This window comes from Entelurus aequoreus, linkage group LG20, assembly GCF_033978785.1.
Source record: "Entelurus aequoreus isolate RoL-2023_Sb linkage group LG20, RoL_Eaeq_v1.1, whole genome shotgun sequence".
NCBI lineage: Eukaryota > Metazoa > Chordata > Actinopteri > Syngnathiformes > Syngnathidae > Entelurus > Entelurus aequoreus.
This window is the reverse complement of record NC_084750.1, coordinates 20,214,463-20,237,629: the sequence shown is the minus strand read 5'-3', so window position 1 is coordinate 20,237,629 and position 23,167 is coordinate 20,214,463. Positions and strand designations below refer to the sequence as shown.

The window sequence follows — 23,167 nt, the reverse complement described above, 5'->3', positions numbered from 1 at the left end:
CGGGTAATAAGGCGCACTGTAGAGTTTTGAGAAAATTAAAAGGATTTTAAGTGTGCCTTATAGTCCGAAAAATACGATAGATGATGAAAATATATCAATTGTCTTTATTCATATTATCTTTTTTGTGAACACTTTAATGGGACACCAAGACATTATACTAAAACAAGTTTGTAATATAAATATTGCCATATTATTATTATTATTGTCAACGGTTGATAGGTTTATTGATACATTGTTTTACAGAGCATTACATTTTGTACTAACCCATATAAATATATTAAAACACAGCGACTAATCTAATGCGGTTATATTTTTCATGACCGTATTTAGCGAACGTCACACCTCTTTCTTAAAATGTAATTTTATTCTGAAATTGATTCTTTGTAGCCAGTGCTGGCACTCCTGCTATAACCATATACATCAGGGATGTCCAAAGTGCGGCCCGCAGGTCATTTTTTAATGGCCCCACGGCCCATTTTATAATACGATTAAAAAAATTAAAAACATAAAAAGTGGTATGAAAGACCAAACAGGTGAAATGTAACAAGAAAATGTAGCAATGTTTACTCTAATAACACAAAGCTGCCATGCAGGCTGTTTCTTTCTTTAAAAAAAATAATAATTGGCTTTCGCTATGCAGAGTTTTAACTTGCACTTACAGAAGTAGCGACCAACTGTAGCTACTGACAGTGGTTTTCTGAAGTGTTCCTGAGCCCTTGTGGTGATATCCTTTACACACTGATGTCGGTTTTAGATGCAATACCCCCTGAGGGATCGAAGGTTACGGGCATTTAAAGTTGGTTTTCAACCTTGCCGCTTACGTGCAGTGATTTCTCCAGATTCTCTGAATCTTTTGATGATATTACGGACCGTAGATGGTGAAATCCCTAAATTCCTTGCAATAGCTGGTTGATAAATGTTGTTCCTAAACTGTTCGACAATTTGCTCATGCATTTGTTGACAAAGTGGTGACCCTCGCCCCATCCTTGTTTGTGAATGACTGAACATTTCATGGAAGCTGCTTTTATACCCAATCATGGCACCCACCTGTTCCCAATTAGCCTGTTCACCTGTGGGATGTTCCAAATAAGTGTTTGATGAGCATTCCTCAACTTTCTCACTCTTTTATGCCACTTGTGCCAGCTTTTTTGAAACATGTTGCAGGCATCAAATTCCAAATGAGCTAATATTTGCAGAAAATAACAAAGTTTACGAGTTCGAACATTAAGTATCTTGTCTTTGCAGTCTATTCAATTGAATATAAGTTGAAAAGGATTTGCAAATAATTGTATTCTGTTTTTATTTACCATTTACACAATGTGCCAACTTCACTGGTTTTGGGTTTTGTACAATATCACCACTAAGTTCTTGTTGCAAGTGGCTGTCACTGCATTCATGTAGCACCGAAACGAGGCACTCCTGTCAAGTTACTACCATTTACGTTGGCACCGGTGCCATTATGGAACCCAGTTTCAGTACCCATCCCTAATCATGATATACATTTTTGGCTCTATGGTGGGTTATATTGTTGTCCTGATACCAATATTTTGTTACTGGTACCGGTACCAAAATGTATTTCGATACTTTTTTCTAAATAAAGGGGACCACAACAAATTACATTACTGGCTTTATTTTAACAAAAAATCTTAGGGTACATTAAACATATCATCATTGCCAAATTTTAACCAAATACAATATTTTAAGTTTTACCAATTTTATTTTGTTACACACAGTCAAACTGGTTTTTAAATGCTTGCATAACTCTGCTCCCCAATTGCTCTGCAAGGCAATTACAAGACTGCAAAGTGGTACCAGATCTACCACCCGAGCAATGTCAAAAGGCAACTGTTGTGTTCCATTCCGTAGAACATCTTTTGCCCAGACTGCCTTTTCAATAAAAGGACCACAACTATGGAACTCTTTACCTGACACTTTGAAAAGTATACCTACACTTGTCACTTACAAAAAACAAACAAAATGATGGCAAGTTGAGCAACAATCGTGTTCCCATGCTTAGTTTTTATTCATTTTTACTAATTGGTTTTTATCTAGTCTGCACTTTGTCTGTGTTATTATTATTATTGGCTTTTATCTAGTCTGCACTTTGTCTGTATTATTATTATTATTATTGGCTTTTATCTAGTTTGCACTTTGTATTATTACTATTATCATTATTATCAACTCATTCTGTTTTTTATTTTCCTATTTTAATGATGTTGGATCTGTGTTGTTGTTGTTGTTGGGGACAAGTGTTGTAAATTAGCTTTGGCTACAAACACTGTGATGCATGCTTCGGATAACTGTTTCAGATGTCTATGTTTTTGTATCCGTCCCTATTTCAAATAAACCTCTATAATAATAATAATATGTTTATTATTGCAATGTTGTCCTTAAATAAGCTAGTGAACATACAAGACAACTTGTCTTTTAGTAGTAAGTAAACAAACAAAGACTCCTAATTTAGCTGCTAACATATTGTGTCATTTATCATTTTATTATTTTGTCTACACACTGTGTCTGCTTGTAAGTACTCCGTGATTGCGCGCTGCCGAACATGCTCCTCTGCTCGAAAAACCAGCAATGATTAGTACCGGTACTTTTTAGAGGCGGTATAGTATCGAATACGATTCATTAGTATCGCGGTACTATACTAATACCGGTGTACCGTACAACCCTAGTGGGTTATTTTGCAGCCGGACTCAATAATATTAATAGAAAAGTCACCAACGCGTAATTAATAGTACTCAATACCAACGCAAAGTACCACTGTATGCATTTTTTTAACACGGAGTAGATTGACCAAGGGTGGATAGTTTTCAACAAAACGTCCGTCTCACATTCAACTAGAATCATTATTTTATTGCATTGCCTTTATAGGAGCTGCGCTTGGTCCGCACATAACGCACAAACTGATAAAGACACTCTGCTCACTATTTCACTAGACTGTGGCACACTTGACAAGACACTTTATGTGTGTTACCATGTGCAGTAAAAGGCAGGCACACTGGGTGATTTAGAGAGCACGCTTGACCTTGTCAACACAGCAAAGATAAGCATTCAAGTGACTTACAATGAGGATTTTTACATGCGGCCCAAACACCCGATGCATTACGGGAATACACTATATTGCCGAAAGTATTTGGCCACCCATCCAAATGATGAGAATCAGGTGTCCTAATCACTTGGCCCGGCCACAGGTGTATACAATCTAGCACTTAGGCATGGAGACTGTTTCTACAAACATGTGTGAAAGAATGGGCCGCTCTCAGTGATTTCCAGTGTGGAACTGTCATAGGATGCCACCTGTGCAACAAATCCAGTCGGGAAATATCCTCGCTCCTAAATATTCCAAAGTCAACTGTCGGCTTTATTATAAGAAAATGGAAGAGTTTGGGAACAACAGCAACTCAGCCACCAAGTGGTAGGCCACGTAAACTGACAGAGTGGTCAGCGGATGCTGAAGCGCATAGTGGAAAGAAGTCGGCGACTTTCTGCACAGTCAGTTGCTACAGAGCTCCAAACTGCATGTGACCTTCCAATTAGCCCACGTACAGTACGCAGAGAGCTTCATGGAATAGGTTTCCATGGCCGAGCAGCTGCATCTAAGCCATACATCACCAAGTCCAATGCAAAGCGTGGGATGCAGTGGTGTAAAGCACGTCGCCACTGGACTCTAGAGCAGTGGAGACACGTTCTCTGGAGTGATGAATGGCGCCTTAGTTCCAGTGAAAGGAACTTTGAATGCTCCAGGATGCCAAAACATTTTGAACAATTCCATGCTTCCAACCTTGTGGGAACAGTTTGGAGCGGGACCAGGCCCTAACCAATCTGGCGCCCTCGGCAAGATTTTAGGTGGCGCCCCCCACGTCGGCAGTGAAGTGTATATACTCACAAGAAACCGAATAGCTTTGTCTTTGACCTTTTTTTTACTTAAAGAAAGCAAATTAACATATTATATGAGAATGTTGTTATGATTATCTTTAACCGAATCACAGCAGTGCTCAAATTAAAAAACAGCATTCCCTCTCATGTGATATTGCTTAATTAACATTAATGATGTGCACTTTAACAACTAGGCTTACAACTATAACTAATATATAAAGAGGTGGAAAAGTGACTATTACCTGCAGGGCAAACATTAACTAACCAGAAGGCAATAACAATGTAAACAAAAAACACCTGATTAAAAGATCTAATACAAATGTCCCTGAGGAATGTAAGGTGGGAGTACTGTAATTACCTAACGTTACATTATTATTTTCCATAACAATTTAGCCCCCTCCACAATATTAACCCGACGTTAAAACAGAACTAGCTATTTATTGATTAGCAATTGCCGAGTCATGTAACATTAGCTTAATGCTAAAAAGCCAGGTTACTATCACATTCTGTAACAGACAAATAATTTCATGTAGGCTAACGTTACTCGTATACCTGCTACCTCTGTCTTTTTCTCGCTTCTCCTCCTCTTCTTTTCTATTTTTTCTTCCCTGGGCACCTGACAGTTTTGGCCGTTTTGACATTTGTGGTGACGTCCAAAAAGAGTCATGATACGGGGAGGGGGCGCACCGTGCGGGGGTAGGGGGCGTAATATTGTAACAAATAATATTTCTATTAAATAGTCTTTACTTTGCATTTTAATTAACGTGGGATTATTTTTTGCATTTAGAAATAATAGTACCAACTTTTTTTTTTTTTCTCCAACATTTGTGGCACTGGCGTGGCGCCCCCTGATGGACGGCGCCCTTAGCATTTGCCTATACGGCCTATGCCACGGGCCGGCCCTGAGCGGGACCCTTCCTCTTCCAACATGACTGTGCACCAGTACACAAAGCAAGGTCCATAAAGACATGGATGACAGAGTCTGGTGTGGATGAACTTGACTGGCCTGCACAGAGTCCTGACATGAAAACCTTTGGAATGGATTAGAACGGAGACTGAGAGCCAGGCCTTCTCCACCAACATCAGTGTGTGACCTGACCAATGCGCTTTTGGAAGAATGGTGGAAAATTCCTATAAACACACTCCGCAACCTTGTGGACAGCCTTCCCAGAAGAGTTGAAGCTGTAATAGCTGCAAAAAGTGGACCGACATCATATTGAACCCTATGGGTTAGGAATGGGATGGCACTTCAAGTCCATATGTGAGTCAAGGCAGGTGGCCAAATACTTTTGGCAATATAGTGTACATTATAGTCGGATTTTTGCCTCATTTGTCTGGATAGTTGCAAGCATTAACGCCTAATCCCCTTCTTGTGTTGGACTTGCTAATCCTATGACATCAGTAATGGTGGTTGTCAAGTTGTGGTTCCAGCTATTATTGGCGATTTGATTTTTCACAGTCACATTTTCATTCCCGGACGTGCTCGCAGCTGGCGGCCGCGGAGCTGGAACTAAGCTCATTTTCGCGTGCTTATTAGAACGCTTCCTTAATAAACGCGATGAGCTTGGCTGTTTCTGCCGCGCTGCTGCTTAGCGCCTAATTCCCCTCGTGATGTCTGTTTGCCTGTCATACCAGGGTGCATACAGTCACCATCAAAAGTTTACATACACTTGTAAAGAACATAATGCCATGGCTCTCCTGCTGGCTCCACTATGGACTGGACTCTCACACTATTATGTTAGTTCCACTATGGACTGGACTCTCACACTATTATGTTAGATCCACTATGGACTGGACTCTCACTATTATGTTAGATCCACTATGGACTGGACTCCCACACTATTATGTTAGATCCTCTATGGACTGGACTCTCACACTATTATGTTAGATCCACTATGGACTGGACTCTCACACTATTATGTTAGATCCACTATGGACTGGACTCTCACAATATTATGCTAGATCCACTATGGACTGGACTCTCACACTATTATGTTAGATCCACTATGGACTGGACTCTCACACTATTATGTTAGATCCACTATGGACTGGACTCTCACACTATTATGTTAGATCCACTATGGACTGGACTCTCACACTATTATGTTAGATCCACTATGGACTGGACTCTCACACTATTATGTTAGATCCACTATGGACTGGACTCTCACACTATTATGTTAGATCCACTATGGACTGGACTCTCACATTATTATGTTAGATCCACTATGGACTGGACTCTCACATTATTATGTTAGATCCACTATGGACTGGACTTTCACATTATTATGATAGATCCACTATGGACTGGACTTTCACATTATTATGATAGATCCACTATGGACTGGACTCTCACATTATTATGTTAGATCCATTATGGTCTGCCTCTTGCTCTCCGTCTCCTTTGCTTTCTCCGTTGCTCTCGCTCCGCACTTGTTGTGTTCTCTCCTCCTTCTGCCCCGATGTTCTCGGCTGCCGCCCCTTTATTCATCGAAAGGAGATTATATAATTGTGCCCAGGTAGGCGATCAACGCACCTGCCGTCCATTTCGGATCTGGTGCCGGCGTGCCCCGCCTCGCTGCTGGTCCGCCAACCACGCCTCCTCGCCGTCATCTCCGAGTTGGCCCCGGTGGGGCACGCCTCGCTGTCGGTCTGCCGGCCCCGCCTCCCCACATATACATACAGCAATGTTAATATTTGCTTACATGTCCCTTGGCAAGTTTCACTGCAATAAGGCGCTTTTGGTAGCCATCCACAAGCTTCTGCTTGAATTTTTGACCACTCCTCTTGACAAAATTGGTGCAGTTCAGCTGAATGTGTTGGTTTTCTGACATGGACTTGTTTCTTCAGCATTGTCCACACATTTAAGTCAGGACTTTGGGAAGGCAATTCTAAAACCTTCATTGTAGCCTGATTTAGCCATTCCTTTACCACTTTTGACGTCTGTTTGGGGTCATTGTCCTGTTGGAACACCCAACTGCACCCAAGACCCAACCTCCGGGCTGATGATTTTAGGTTGTCCTGAAGAATTTGGAGGTAATCCTCCTTTTTCATTGTCCCATTTACTCTCTGTAAAGCACCAGTTCCATTGGCAGCAAAACAGGCCCAGAGCATAATACTACCACCACCATGCTTAACGGTAGGTCTGGTGTTCCTGGGATTAAAGGCCTCACCTTTTCTCCTCCAAACATATTGCTGGGTATTGTGGCCAAACAGCTCAATTTTTGTTTCATCCGACCACAGAACTTTTTACCTGTCTACTTTGTTGTGTTTTTTAAGACTCCAGAAGGTCTTATCTTTGTCCATATGATGTCAGATGAAAACAAAAATCCAACAGGACAATGACCCCCAACACACATCAAAAGTGGTAAAGGAATGGCTAAATCAGGCTATAATTAAGGTTTTAGAATGGCCTTCCCAAAGTCCTGACTTAAACGTGTGGACATTACTGAAGAAACAATTCCATGTCAGAAAACTAACCAATTTAGCTGAACTGCACCAATTTTGTCAAGAGGAGTGGTCAAAAACTCAACCAGAAGCTTGTGGATGGCTACCAAAAGCGCCTTATTGCAGTGAAACTTGCCAAGGGACATGTAAGCAAATATTAACATTGCTGTACGTATATGTGGGGAAGCGGGGCCGGCAGACCGACAGCGAGGCGGGGCACGCCGGCACCAGATCCGAAATGGACGGCAGGTGCGTTGATCGCCCACCTGGGCACAATTATATTAAAGATTAAAGTACCAATGATTGTCACACACACACTAGATGTGGTGAAATTTGTCCTCTGCCTTTGTCCCATCCCCTTGGGGAGCAGTGGGCAGCAGCGGCGCCGCGCCCGGGAATCATTTTGGTGACTTAACCCCCAACTCCAACCCTTTGTTGCTGAGTGCCAAGCAGGGAGGTTATGGGTCCCATTTTTATAGTCTTTGGTATGACTCGGCTGGGATTTGAATATAATCTCCTTTCGATGAATAAAGGGGCAGAAGGAGGAGAGAACCCAACAAGTGCGGAGCGAGGGCAACGGAGAAAGCAAAGGAGACGGAGAGCAAGAGGCAGACGGAAACGACGACGTGCCGCTGAAAAGCAGACGGCGGAGCGAGCAGCAGAGGAAGGCGCAGCTGAAAAGCGACCCGACCGCAAACAAGGTTTTATTGAAATAATAAAACAAAATTCACAATCTGCTCGCCATCATGTCCATCTTTGGTGGTCAGTGGAACCCGGAAAGAGGAAGTCTTTCACAGTATACCTTTTGTCCCAGCAGATATGGCCACATTTTCAGTAGACCCATAATAAATTCATAAAAGAACTAAAATATTTTTTTGTGACCAACAAGTATGTACTCCAATCACTCTATCACAAAAAAACAAGAGTTGTGGAAATGATTGGAAACTCAAGACAGCCATGACATGATGTTCTTTACAAGTGTATGTCAACTTTTGACCACGACTGTACGTTTGATGATTTTTCCGTTTGATTTAGCCCGGCTGATTGATGGGCGCGGCGCCACAACAAGGAGAAAATGAAAAATGTGTCGGAGTGGAAGAGACAGAGAGAGAGGGACGGGCTAGTCAGACTGCAACATGGATGCGGTGCGCTGACGTAAAATGTCTTTTTTTTTTTTTTTTTTTTGCACCCCGCACCTTGCTGCTTCCTTAATGGATGGAGTCTCATTTGCCAATGTGTCTGCGCCGGACTGATTGCGGCGTGGTGATGAATGGCCGATGGAGGCTCGGCCGGGGTGTGGAGGAAACAATTAGTGCCATGTTGATCTCGCCTCTTCTCCTCTGGCCTGTATCCGTCGCTTGCCCCGCCCCCCCCCCCCCCCCCACACCGCGCCCGCCTCTTCTCCAAGTCAATCACTCTCTATCCGTGTTCCCATCTCATCAGCTAAACCAGCTCACTCCTTCTTTCCCCCCCCCCCACCCCTTAGCACCATTAGTGTTAATATTCAACATGAGGCGTGGAGGGGGAATGAATAAAGATGGAAATGGGGAGCGGGCGCATGGCGGCTGGCAAGAGGACAATGGAGTGTCTCATTCCAGTGATGCCGTAGCATCGTTAATGGTAGCTGCTTGCGCAGGGAAGAATAAATGAATATCGGACGTATGAGCGGGTTGTAGTGGGTGTCGTTTGCTCCGGCATCTCGTCTGTGCTGTTTTTTTGTTTTGTTTTTATTTTGACAATGTCACCTTCAAAGAGCAGGGGCGCTTACAGCAATTAAACTCCGTGGCGGCGGTGATTGCATGGCAGACAAAATCTGACCCGCCTTTCACCTCCCAGGAACAAAAGATATTATCCTATCTCGTTGCCGGAGGGCGTTGCAGTTAGCCTAAGAAGACGCGGGCTCACTGTTGATAAATGCGACGCATTCAAATAGTCATTTTCCCCGAGCAGCCTTATTTATGGCCGCGATTGCGAGGATTGCGTTCCGTTGGTCGAGACAAATAAAACAGCAATTTCCTTCTGAGGGCCAGCGTCCTCTGCAGATGGCCCTGGTTTTCTGAAGGATACAGTCGGTGTACGGAAGAACAGCGTTAAATAGCAACGTCGTTACTTTTACTAGTAACTAGCGATGTCTGATAATGGCTTTTTTGCAGATATCCGATATTGTCCAACTCTCAATTACCGATTCCGATATCAACCGATACCGATACATACAGTCGTGGAATAACACATTATTATGCCTCATTTTGTTGTGATGCCCCGCTGGATGCATTAAACAATGTAACAAGGTTTTCCAAAATAAATCAACTCAAGTTATGGAAAAAAAATGCCAACATGGCACTGCCATATTTATTATTGAAGTCACAAAGTGCATTATTTTTTTTAACATGCCTCAAAACAGCAGCTTGGAATATGGGACATGCTCTCCCTAAGAGAGCATGAGGAAGGGGTAGCGGGGGGTGTATATTGTAGCGTCCCGGAAGAGTTAGTGCTGCAAGGGGTTCAGGGTGTTTGTTCTGTTGTGTTTATGTTGTGTTACGGTGTGGATGTTCTCCCGAAATGTGTTTGTCATTCTTGTTTGGTGTGGGTTCACAGTGTGGCGCATATTTGTAACAGTGTTAAAGTTGTTTATACGGTCACCCTCACTGTGACCTGTATGGCTGTTGACCAAGTATGCCTTGCATTCACTTGTGTATGTGAACAGCCGTAGATATTACGTGATTGGGCCGGCAGGCAAAGGCAGTGCCTTTAAGGTTTATTGGCGCTCTGTACTTCTCCCTACGTCCGTGTACACAGCTGCGTTTTAAAAAGTCATACATTTTACTTTTTGAAACGGATACCGATCATTTTCGATATTAGATTTTAAAGCATTTATCGGCCGATAATATCGACAGCTCGATATTATCGGACATGTCTACTAGTAACAAGTAATCTCATTAATAACTTTTTTAAGTACCGTATTTTTCGGACTATAAGGCGCACTTAAAATTATTTCATTTTCTCAAAAATCAACAGTGCGCCTTACGGAATAATTCTGGTTGTGCTTACCGACCTCGCAGCTATTTTTTTTGGTACATGGTGTAATGAAAAATATGACCAGTAGATGGCAGTCACACATAAGAGATACATGTAGACAGCTAGATGTATACCAGGGGTGTCAAACTCATTTTAGATGGGGGGGCCACATGGAGAGACATCTACTCCCAAGTGGGAGAAATCACAGCACGATAACTTAAAAATAAAGACAAGTTCAGATTGTTTTCTTTGTTTAAAAATAGAACGAGCACCTTCTGAAAATGCACAAATTATAATGTTGTTGAGGTTTTTTTACATTTACATGTTGCGGTTAATAGTATTCTATCTTTATTTGTCGTTATTTATATTTTCCGAATAAATGATGTCATAGTGTTCATCAGTCAACTCCATCCATTTTCTACTACCGCTTGTCCCTTTCGGGGTGGCGGGGGGTGCTGGAGCCTATCTCAGCTGCATTCGGGCGGAAGGCAGTGTACACCCTGGACAAGTCACCACCTCATCACAGGGCCAACACAGATAGACAGACAACAATCACACACTAAGGCCAATTTAGTGTTGCCAATCAACCTATCCCCAGGTGCATATCTTTGGAGGTGGGAAGAAGCGGGACTACCCGGAGGGAACCCACGCAGTCACTTGGAGAACATGCAAACTCCACACAGAAAGATGCCGAGCCCGGGATTGAACTCAGGACCTTCGTATTGTGAGGCACATGCACTAACCCCTGTTCCACCATTCTGCCAATCAGTCAACTCATTGGTGTTAATTTTCAATCCATGATGTTGTTTATGTGGTTTGATCATGTGGTTTATTTTTTTTTAAAATCTACAAAGATACAAAGAATTGCTATTGCAACATCTAGTGGACACATTTAGAACAGCAGTTTCTTTCATTCAAATATTTCGGCTAATTTTTATACTTAGCGAACTCATCCCGCGGGCCGGTTAAAACCTGATCCGGCCCACGGCCCGTACGTTTGACACCCCTGATGTAGACTGGTAAATGTTCCATTGAGAATATAGAACATTACACACGGCGCTCAAAAATCTGTCAAAATGTATTTAGTACGCAAAATGGCACCCATTAGCAGACATATTACGAAAGGGACAAGCGGTAGAAAATGGATGGATGGATGCATGGACTATCTGGCGGGGGAATCTGCAATCAGCGCACCTCAATCTGATGAGGCTCAACACTTTAAAGACCAACGCAGCCGACGATCCAGCGCCGGAACGTAGTTCTCTGTTTTCAGTAAGCTTTGCGTCTCTGGCTCCTCTCCTGTGTCTGCTCACACCTACTCAGTGGCCTAGTGGTTAGAGTGTCCGCCCTGAGATCGGTAGGTCGTGAGTTCAAACCCCGGCCGAGTCATACCAAAGACTATAAAAATGGGAGCCATTACCTCCCTGCTTGGCACTCAGCATCAAGGGTTGGAATTGGGGGTTAAATCACGGAAAATGATTCCCGGGTGCGGCCACCGCTGCTGCTCACACTGCTAAAACTGAAATCTAAGTAAGATGAAATATCTCAAATAAGGGTGATATTTGCTTATTTTCTGTCTGATGAGATAATTCTTCTCACTAAGCAGATTTTATGTTAGAGTGTTTTACTTGTTTTAAGGGTTTTGGTCCTAAATGATCTCAGTAAGATATGACAGCTTGTTGCTGAGATTTGATGACCTATATTGAGTAAAACATGCTTGAAACTAGAATATCAAGTGTTGCAAAGCTGTGTCATCAACACTCACAAGTATAAAACTGCTTTTTTAAAGTAATCATTTCTTATTTCAAGCATGAAAAAATAAATAATCATGATGCCGAGCGCATATCATTATGTCAAGATAATGGCACTAGCATTGACTTCATTTAAGAATATTTTTCAACATATTGAGCAAAAAGCTCTCAATTTTTTTTTACTACCAAGAAAAGTGCACTTATTAGTGAGAATATACTTATTTTAAGGTATTTTTGGGTTCATTGAGGTTAGCTAATTAGGGCCCGCACGGCCCATGTAAAAGGAATCCCAACGGGAGTCCTTTTGCATTGGGACGAAAGGACCTATTGTTATTGTAAGGTTTATTATTATTATTATTACTATTATTATTTTTCCGCAGCTTTGCGCACTACTTTGCCCCCCTTAACATGCTTCAAAACTCACCAAATTTGACACACACATAAAAAAACGCGAACAAAACTCTTTAGTCAAAAAACCAAACCCCAAAACTCAAAATTACGCTCTAGCGCCCCCTAGGAAGAAAACTGCCTCTAACTCCCAGTACGAATGTCGTAGAGACATGAAACAAAAACCTCTATGTAGGTCTCACTTAGACCTACTTTTCATTAATTAATTTCTTCGGGCAAAAATCAACAGGAAGTTGGCAATTTCCCCTTCAAGACAAAAAATGACTAAAAACACACATTTTTGCCTCTTTGAGCTGTAATTTGACCCCCTTAAAATACTTCAAAACTCACCAAACTTTTCACACACATCAGGACTGGTGGAAATTGCGATCTAATAAAAAAAACTAACCCCTAAACTCAAAATTGCGCTCTAGCGCAATTTTTGAATAAAACAGAGACATAACTGCTCCTCAGAGGAAAACACAGACAAAACTGCTTGTATCTTCCGGTAGGAACGTCTTAGAGACATGAAACAAAAACCTCTATGTAGGTCTCACTTAGACCTACATTTCATAGATTGACATCCTTCAGCAACTAGCACCTGCCAAATATGCGGGCCCGACCAACGCTGCTTGCAGCTTTAATTTTACTTGTTTTGGAAAGTCTTGACAAGCCAAATTTTCTTGTTCTCTTGGCAGATAATTTTGCTTAGTTCAAGTAAAACACCCCTCATTTTTGTTTAGTTTTTTCTTGTTTTTGAACACTGACTTTTTGCAGTGCACTGCTCCCCTCGCCTCCCAGGAAGTTAACGACGGGATGGGTCAAATGCAGAGGACAAATTTCACCACAGCTAGTGTGACTATCAGTGGTACTTTAAAGGCCTACTGAAATGTGTCATACTTGATCATTTCGCGATATTGCCATATTTTTGCTGAAAGGATTTAGTATAGAAAAACGACGATAAAGATCGCAACTTTTGTTGTCTGACAAAAAAAAGCCTTGCCCCTACCGGAAGGAGCGTGACGTAGTCAGCTGAACATTTCCACAAAGTTCCCTATTGTTTACAGTGATGGCGGCCAGAAGTGAGAGCGATTCGGACCGAGAAAGCGACGATTCCTCCATTAATTTGAGAGAGGATGAAAGATTCGTGGATGAGGAACGTTAGAGTGAAGAACTAGAGGCAGTGCAGGACGTATCTTTTTTCGCTCTGACCGTAGCTTAGGTACAAGCTGGCTCATTGGATTCCACACTCTCTCCTTTTTCTATTGTGGATCACGGATTTGTATTTTAAACCACCTCGGATACTATATCCTCTTGAAAATGAGAGTCGAGAACGCGAAATGGACATTCACAGTGACTTTTATCTCCACGACAATACATCGGTGAAACACTTTAGCTACAAGCTAACGTGATAGCATCGTGCTTTAACTGCATATAGAAACAAAAGAAATAAACCCCTGACTGGAAGGATTGATAGAAAATCAACAATACTATTGAACCGTGGACATGTAACTACACGGTTAATGCTTTCCAGGCTGGCGAAGGTTAACAATGCTGTGCTGACGACGCCAATGAAGCTAACTTAGCAACCGGACCTCACTGAGCTATACTAAAAACATTAGCTATCCACCTACGCCAGCCAGCCAGCCTTCATCTGCTCATCAACACCCGTGCTCACCTGCGTTCCAGCAATCGACGGTGCGACGAAGGACTTCACCCGATCACAGATGCGGTTGGCGGCCCGGAGACGTAGGAAGTCAAGGTGAGGTCACCGGCTAGCACGTCTGCTCTCCAACAAAGTCCTCCGGTTGTGTTGCTGTAGTCCGCCGCCGCCGCTAATACACCGATCCCACCTACAACTTTCTTCTTTGCAGCCTTCATTGTTCAATAAACAAATTGCAAAAGATTCACCAACACAGATGTCCAGAATACTGTGGAATTATGAAATGAAAACAGAGCTTTTTGTATAGGATTTTACGGGGTACCAATACTTCCGTTTAACTGACTACGTCACGCGCATACGTCATCATACCGAGACGTTTCAGCCGGATATTTCCTGGGAAATTTAAAATTGCACTTTATAAGTTAACCCGGCCGTATTGGCATGTGTTGCAATGTTAAGATTTCATCATTGATATATAAACTATCAGACTGCGTGGTCGGTAGTAGTGGCTTTCAGTAGGCCTTTAACTTAGCTTAACATGGGTGTCATTGTTTTATTTGCTCCTTAACATTCTGAAACAAGCACATATATTATATGCACAGTGTTGTAAGTGAAAAATAAATTCCAACATTTTTTGGGACAAAACTCAGCTCTCTGCCTTGCAGCTAATGGTACATTTCATACTGGAAAGTTCGTTTTTGCATATCGCCACTTGTAGCGAGCAAGAAAAGACCCTTACAGGCAAAAAAGCAGAAACTTTGAGCTTTTAAACCGGAGTGAATTGGGTATTCATTAATGAAAGAGCCGCCAAAGTGTGTGTGGGAAAAGCTCTTCAGGCTTTTTGCAAGCCATTACGATGAACACTCCTGAAAATGTAGAGAGGGAAGGCTTCAATGAGCTCTTTTCAAGATAATGTGTGTGGGAGGCTTGCTTTGTACGTGAGCAATGGCTGCAGGACATACAATATGCCCACTGGCCATTTTTTTTTTTAGGTAGACCAGTGTCTAACTCTAACAGTTTTTAATTGCCTTAAATGTAAAGAAGCACTGTTGAGAGTGGTTTCGAATGTTTTGCCACCATACCAACAACTGTCTGCGTGTGTGGCCCCTACCCGCTGTCAGTGACGGAGAAGCAGGACAGTGGGTAATGGAGTTTGCAGCAGTGGAGAGTGCATCACGCCGACAGACGCCAGTCCCCTGGGACGCTGTGGGGGCCGAAGCGCTCATTCAGCCGGGCGTTGTCGTGTCGTGGGAGGACATGGAGTAGCCCTACGGACACACGAGGAGGGAGACAGTGATGTGTCACACAGCCACGGATGGTCGCGGGAGGTGGGGAAGAGGCTTGTTGAAGTATAAACTATTAAAAAGAAGGCCACTGGCTATAGATACCCAAGTCCAAGTTCTCAAGGTAAATTAACATTATATTTGCTTTTACTTAAAATAACACTATGTATATAGGTACATACATTCATACTTTAACTCACATTATGTATTTAAGTATGTTAATTCAAATTGTCTGCCTTTGTTTCTTACCAGCAAAAGTAATAAACTATCGCGGCAGTTTATTTTTATTTCATCATTTTCACATTACCGCCACCCACAGGACTGTAGTGGAACAACATCCAATGCAATATACAGTATAGGGTTGTCCCGACACCAATATGTTGGTACCGGTACCAAAATGTATTTTGATACGTTGGTACTTTGCTAAATAAAGGGGACCACAAAAAAATGGCATTATTGGCTTTATTTGAACAAAAAATATTTAGGGTACATTACACAAATGTTTCTTATTGCAAGTTTGTCCTTAAATTAAATAGTGAACATACGAGACATTTTTTATTTTATTAGTAAGTAAGCAAACAAAGGCTCCTAATTAGTCTGCTGACATATGCAGTAACATATTGTGTCATTTATCTACCTATTATTGTGTCAACATTTTTAAGGACAAGTGGTAGAAAATGAATTATTAATCTACTTGTTCATTTACTGTTAATATCTGCTTACTTTCTCTTTTAACATGTTCTATCTACACTTCTGTTAAAATGTAATAATCACGCATTCTTCTGTTGTTTGGTACTTTACATTAGTTTTGGATGATACCACAAATGTAAGTATCGATCCGATATCAAGTAGTTACAGGATCATACATTGGTCATAATTTAAGTCCTCATGTGTCCAGGGACGTGTTTCCTGAGTTTATAAACATAATATAAATTAAAAATAAACAAAAAAAGATTTTGTGATGCTAAAGAAATATTGATGTAATCATAGTAGTATCAACTAGATACGCTCCTGTACTTGGTATCATTACAGTGGATGTCGTGTAGATCCACCAATGGCATTTGTTTACATTGTGATGCCGGTGAGCTACGGTGTGTAGTGAAGCATGTTTAGCTATTCCTCGTCCTGCAGGGATGATACTTGTAAGAAACGTACTTTATTTGTCGCCATGGAGGCGAGGATTAGTGATTTAGAAGTCGCTAAAACACTGCAGACTGCGGATGCTAGCTAGCCTTATCTTAATAGCACCTCTTCCTGAGGGTGTTTCAGTGTTATAACTTCACCTTTATCTTTAGTATTTAAGCCAAAATGCGTCCGTTCTCCCTTTTCTGTCGACACACTGTGTCTGCTTGTAAGTACTCTGTGATTGTGCGCTGCCGAACATGCTCCTCTGCTCGTAAAACCAGAAATGTCATGAAGGGACGATGCGTTGAAAAAAAGGGGGTCGGGTACCGGTACTTTTTAGAGGCGGTATAGTACCGAATATGATTCATTAGTATTGCAGTATTATACTTGTACCGGTATACCGTACAACCCTAGTACAAATTTTATACAAAAATTGGTGACTGTGGCTTATATTTAGGCGCTCTACATAGCCCGGAAATGACGTTAGAATGTATTAGTTGTAGAGATGTCCGATAATATCGGACTGCCGATATTATCGGCCGGTAAATGCTTTAAAATGTAAAATCGGAAATTATCGGTATTGGTTTCAAAAAAGTAAAATTTATGACTAAAACGCCGCTGTACAGAGTGGTACACAGACGTAGGGAGAAGTACAGAGCGCCAATAAACCTTAAAGGCACTGCCTTTGCGTGTCGGCCCAGTCACATAATATCTACGGCTTTTCACACACACAAGTGAATGCAAGGCATACTTGGTCAACAGCCATACAGGTCACACTGAGGGTTGCCGTATAAACAACTTTAAGACTGTTACAAATATGCGCCACACTGTGAACCCACACCAAACAAGAATGACAAACACATTTCGGGAGAACATCTGCACCGTAACAACATAAACACAGCAGAACAAATACCCTGAACCCCTTGCAGCACTAACTCTTCCGGGACGCTACAATATACACCCCCCGCTACCCCCTATAAACCCCGCCCACCTCAACCTTCTCATGCTTTCTCAGGGAGAGCATGTCCCAAATTCCAAGCTGCTGTTTTGAGGCATGTTACAAAAAATAATGCACTTTGTGACTTCAATAATAAATATGGCAGTGCCATGTTGCCATTTTTTTCCATAACTTGAGTTGATTCATTTTGGAAAACCTTGTTACATTGTTTAATGCATCCAGCGGGGCATCACAACAAAATTAGGCATAGTAATGTGTTAATTCCACGACTGTATATATCGTATCGGTTGATATCGGAATCGGTAATTAAGAGTTGGACAATATCGGAAATCGGCAAAAAAGCCATCATCGGACATCTCTAGTATTTACATTGTGACTGTATTTAACTATCAGCTCTATTAACAGGTTTGCAAAAAAACCTCAACATGGCGTGTCCAGGCTGGTCCACCGCTATTACAGACTGCAAAAGCAGGCCATCTCTTTTTGCCATGAAAATAAAAAACGGCAAAAACGAGCATCAACACCGCCGCTAAATTTAACGATTAACAACAAAAAGGTACGTCTCTGAATTGTAAGTAAGATTACACAATATAAAGTAGGTGTGTTTAGGTATAGTGCAGGAACACCAACATGCACTCAAGTACTGCACACAAGTAATCACACGGACTCATTATCACAAACAGTATGAAGAGGAGTACACACTGTAAGAGCTCTTTGTGGCCGTCTACCTCTCCCGCCGGCACACATCACAACTGCACAAGCGTGTTCGCACATTCACACACACACGAGCGCTGAAAAATAAAAATAAATCCTGCAGACTTGTTTTCTGCGGAAACAAACAGCAGAGTGCTCTGAAGTCGTGCTGCGGTGTTAGCTTCAAAAAGGGATTTTGGAGAGTTTGATATCAGAGTGTGTAGACATGTAGGTGGCTGGTAGAACCTTGGCTGGTGTCCAATATTGGAAATATTTATTTATTTGTATTTTTTTGTCCTGTCCAGCTTCTCAGGCAAATCATATAGTTGATGTAGATGCCCATATCGGCTGTTCAGATTTACTTTACAAAAGAGAAGTGTAGGATACTTCTCTTGTTGCCTTATTTGTATTTGACTTTATTAAATGTATTTATATTATCATTTGGTGCAGCCGGGCCGGAGCAGGAGGAGATAGAAAGAGAAAAAAAGGAAGACAGAGGGGGAAATTGTGGGGATAAGACAGAGAAACAAAAACAACAACAGCAAACACAACAATAGAACAACATCAGCAAATAGGATATGTACAAATATGATGGTAAAAGTGATAGCAAAGAAGCAGTTAGCAAAATAAATAATACAGAAATGACAATGAGCATTATTACACTACAAATGGAGCAATACAAATACCAATAGAAATAGCGCTATTGATAATGAATAATACCAATAATTGACCTCTATTATCAACAATACAGTTGTTCAAATGCAACCAGGGTTTCCCACACATTCATTTATTTGTGGCGGCCCGCCACGAAAGAATTACGTCCGCCACAAATAAAAAAAATTAAAAAAAAATACTTCTTTTTTTTTTTAAATTAAAAAAAAAAAAAAAAAAAAAATTTTTTTTTTTTTTGTCCTCTCCAGCTTCTCAGGCAAATCATATAGTTGATGTAGATGCCCATATCGGCTGTTCAGATTTACTTTACAAAAGAGAAGTGTAGGATACTTCTCTTGTTGCCTTATTTGTATTGGACTTTATTAAATGTATTTATATTAGAAACACAACATGTGTATATAACAAAGGGTGCAAAGTCTGCAGGCAGTAGGAAACACATGGTTAAGTGTAGGGAGTAAAACTGATGGCAGTCTAAAGTTCAAGATTTTTGGAGCTCTTTGTTCAGTGGATCAGATGTTTGATGAAGCTCTGTGTCTATCTACCACCACTACTGTTTTCTGTTTATTTGTTACTGACTGTGGCAGGACACCTCTGCCTCTGTTTCGCTTTATGTTGCTGGTAAATAATATGGTTGTAGTAGTAGGCTAAAGTTAAATTATTTAGTATGCACTAAATAAAGGGGCAGAGCTTTGAGACATTTTAGCTTTTATATTTTATAAGATATATTTTTTGTAACAACCACAATTAATAAATATATTTCAGTGAATAACTTATTGTTCAAATCTGTATATAAATATGTACATAAAGTGTTGTAATTATATTGTAAAATGGATGGATGGATGGATGGATGGACGTTTAAAACAAAACTTATTATTAATTAGTAAGTATAAATTTTTTGAGCCTTTTTAGAGAAAATCAAATCATTGTAGTAAATTATGCAAATTACTCGATGATGTCATGGTGACCACGCCCATAGCCACGCCCCCACCGCCACAGGTATCTTGGCAGTTTATGGGAAACACTGTGCAACAATACATATACGTAATAATTAGAGATACAAAAGAATGCAGAAAAATGGAGGGGAAGAAATATATTGGAATTATAAATACAAGGGGTAGTATCACTAGCAGATCAATACTAGTGATATTTTTCAGTTCTGTTTTATGTTTATTTTCACAAACATCCGTGTAGTTTTGGTATGTATTGAGAATGAGCTCATATAAGACGTGAGAATACTGCATGTTCACGTACTATGTTAGTTTTCAGCGAGTATTAGCTAACATTGGACATCAGACCCGCCCCCCTCCACAACCCCTGCCCCAACCCCCTCCACATTCCACCCCCCCTATTGTAAATAATGTAAATAATTCAATGTATATACTCTGATGATTATCTTGTGTGATGACTGTATTATGATGAAAGTATATATTTGTACTAGGGCTGCAACTAACGATTAATTTGATAATCGATTAATCTGTCGATTATTACTTCGATTAATCGATTAATAATCGGATAAAAGAGACAAACTACATTTCTATCCTATCCAGTATTTTATTGAAAAAAAACAGCATACTGGCACCATACATATTTTGATTATTGTTTCTCAGCTGTTTGTACATGTTGCAGTTTATAAATAAAGGTTTATTAAAAATAAAAAAAAATTTAAAAAATTATTTAAAAAAAATAAAAAATAAAAATACCAAATAAAAAATAAAAAAAACCTCTGCGCATGCGCATAGCATAGATCCAACGATTCGATGACTAAATTAATCGGCAACTATTTTAATAATCGATTTTAATCGATTAGTTGTTGCAGCCCTAATTTGTACCATGAAATGATTTACGTGGACCCCGACTTAAACAAGTTGAAAAACTTATTGGGGTGTTACCATTTAGTGGTCAATTGTACGGAATATGTACTGTACTGTGCAATCTACTAATAAAAGTTCCAATCAATCAATCAAAAGAGTATTGCATGTTCACGTACTATTACAGTTGTTTAATGAGTATTAGCTAATATTGACGGCGTGGCACAGTTGGGAGAGAAACAGGCCAGCAACCTAAGGGTTCCTGGTTCAATCCCCACCCTCTACCAACCTCGTCACGTCCGTTGTGTCCTTGAGCAAGACACTTCACCCTTGCTCCTGATGGGTCGTGGTTAGCGCCTTGCATGGCAGCTCCCGCCATCAGTGTGTGAATGGGTGAATGTGGAAATAGTGTCAAAGCGCTTTGAGTACCTTGAAGGTAGAAAAGCGCACTACATATTGACATACTATTACAGAAAAGTTGTCTAGCATGTTCACTATTTTATTTAAGGACAACAATGCAATAATAAACATATGTTTAATGTACCCTAAGATTTTTTGGTTAAAATAAAGCCAATAATGCCATTTTTTGTGGTGCCCTTTATTTAGAAAAGTATCGAAAGGTACCAAAATACATATTGGTACCGGTACCAAAATATTGGTATCTGGACAACCCTAGTGTGCACAAAGTACATTTAAAGGCCTACTGAAACCCACTACTACCGACCACGCAGTCTGATAGTTTATATATCAATGATGAAATCTTAACATTATAACACATGCCAACACGGCCGGGTTAACTTATAAAGTGACATTTTAAATTTGCCGCTAAACTTCCGGTTCGAAACGCCTCTGAGGATGACGTATGCGCGTGACGTAGACCGGCGAACACGGGTATGCCTTCCACATTGAAGCCAATACGAAAAAGCTCTGTTTTCATTTCATAATTCCACAGTATTCTGGACATCTGTGTTCGTGAATCTGTTGCAATCATGTTCATTGCATTATGGAGAAGGAAGCTGAGCAAGCAAAGAAGAAAGTTGTCGGTGCGAAATGGACGTATTTTTCGAACGTAGTCAGCAACAACAGTACACAGCCGGCGCTTCTTTGTTTACATTCCCGAAAGATGCAGTCAAGATGGAAGAACTCGGATAACAGAGACTCTAACCAGGAGGACTTTTGACTTCGATACACAGACGCCTGTAGAGAACTGGGACAACACAGACTCTTACCAGGATTACTTTGATTTGGATGACAAAGACGCAGACATGCTACTGTGAGTATGCAGCTTTGGCTTCTAAACATTTGATCGCTTGACCGTATGTGCGCAACTTTTTTTTGCGTATGTACGTAACTTTTTTAAAATATATAAGCTTTATGAACCTTGGGTTAGGTGAACGGTCTTTTGGGCTGAGTGATTGTGTGTGTTGATCAGGTGTTTGAATTGTATTGGCGTGTTCTATGGAGCTAGGAGCTAGCATAGGAGCTAGGAGCTAGCATAACAAACACGCAGGTGTTTTTATGCAGGATTAATTTGTGGCATATTAAATATAAGCCTGGTTGTGTTGTGGCTAATAGAGTATATATATGTCTTGTGTTTATTTACTGTTGTAGTCATTCCCAGCTGAATATCAGGTCACCCCCGGCTCTCACAGCATCTTCCCTATCTGAATAGCTTCAACTCCCCACTAGTCCTTCACTTGCACTTTACTCATCCACAAATCTTTCATCCTCGCTCAAATTAATGGGGAAATTGTCGCTTTCTCGGTCCGAATCTCTCTCACTTCATGCGGCCATCATTGTAAACAATAGGGAACTTTGCGTATATGTTCAACTGACTACGTCACGCTACTTCCGGTAGGTGCAAGCCTTTTTTTTTATCAGATACCAAAAGTTGCAATCTTTATCGTCGTTGTTCTCTACTAAATCCTTTCAGCAAAAATATGGCAATATCGCGAAATGATCAAGTATGCCACATAGAATAGATCTGCTATCCCCGTTTAAATAAAAAAAATTCATTTCAGTAGGCCTTTAAATCTACATTAAAAAAAATATTAGCTCTAAAAAAGTTAATCGGTTATTGGTATCGTTCGAGAAGCAGGAAGTTGTCTGTAGCGGTATTGGCTTAGATAAAAAAAAAAAAATCACATGCCTAGTTTTTAATGTGAAGTGAAGTGAAGTGAATTATATTTTATATAGCGCTTTTCTCTAGTAACTCAAAGCGCTTTACATAGTGAAACCCAATATCTTTTGATTGATTGAAACTTTTTTATTAGTAGATTGCACAGTACAGTACATATTCCGTACAATCGACCACTAAATGGTAACACCCGAAAACGTTTTTCAACTCCACGTTAATCAATTCATGGTAAGTTAAATTTAAACCAGTGTGGGTGGCACTGGGAGCAGGTGGGTAAAGTGTCTTGCCCAAGGACACAACGGCAGTGACTAGGATGGCGGAAGCGGGGATCGAACCTGGAACCCTC

General features: G+C 40.8%; 1 long non-coding RNA gene across 2 annotated transcripts in view; it reads right to left on the bottom strand.

Moving 5' to 3' along the window:
* LOC133635628 (uncharacterized) overlaps positions 1-23,167 on the bottom strand; it is a 383,906-nt gene that overhangs the window by 209,145 nt on the left and 151,594 nt on the right. For both annotated transcript variants that reach the window (XR_009822088.1, XR_009822089.1), the window contains one exon: positions 15,257-15,413. This is a non-coding gene — a long non-coding RNA (uncharacterized LOC133635628). The remainder of the gene's footprint in view (positions 1-15,256; positions 15,414-23,167) is intronic.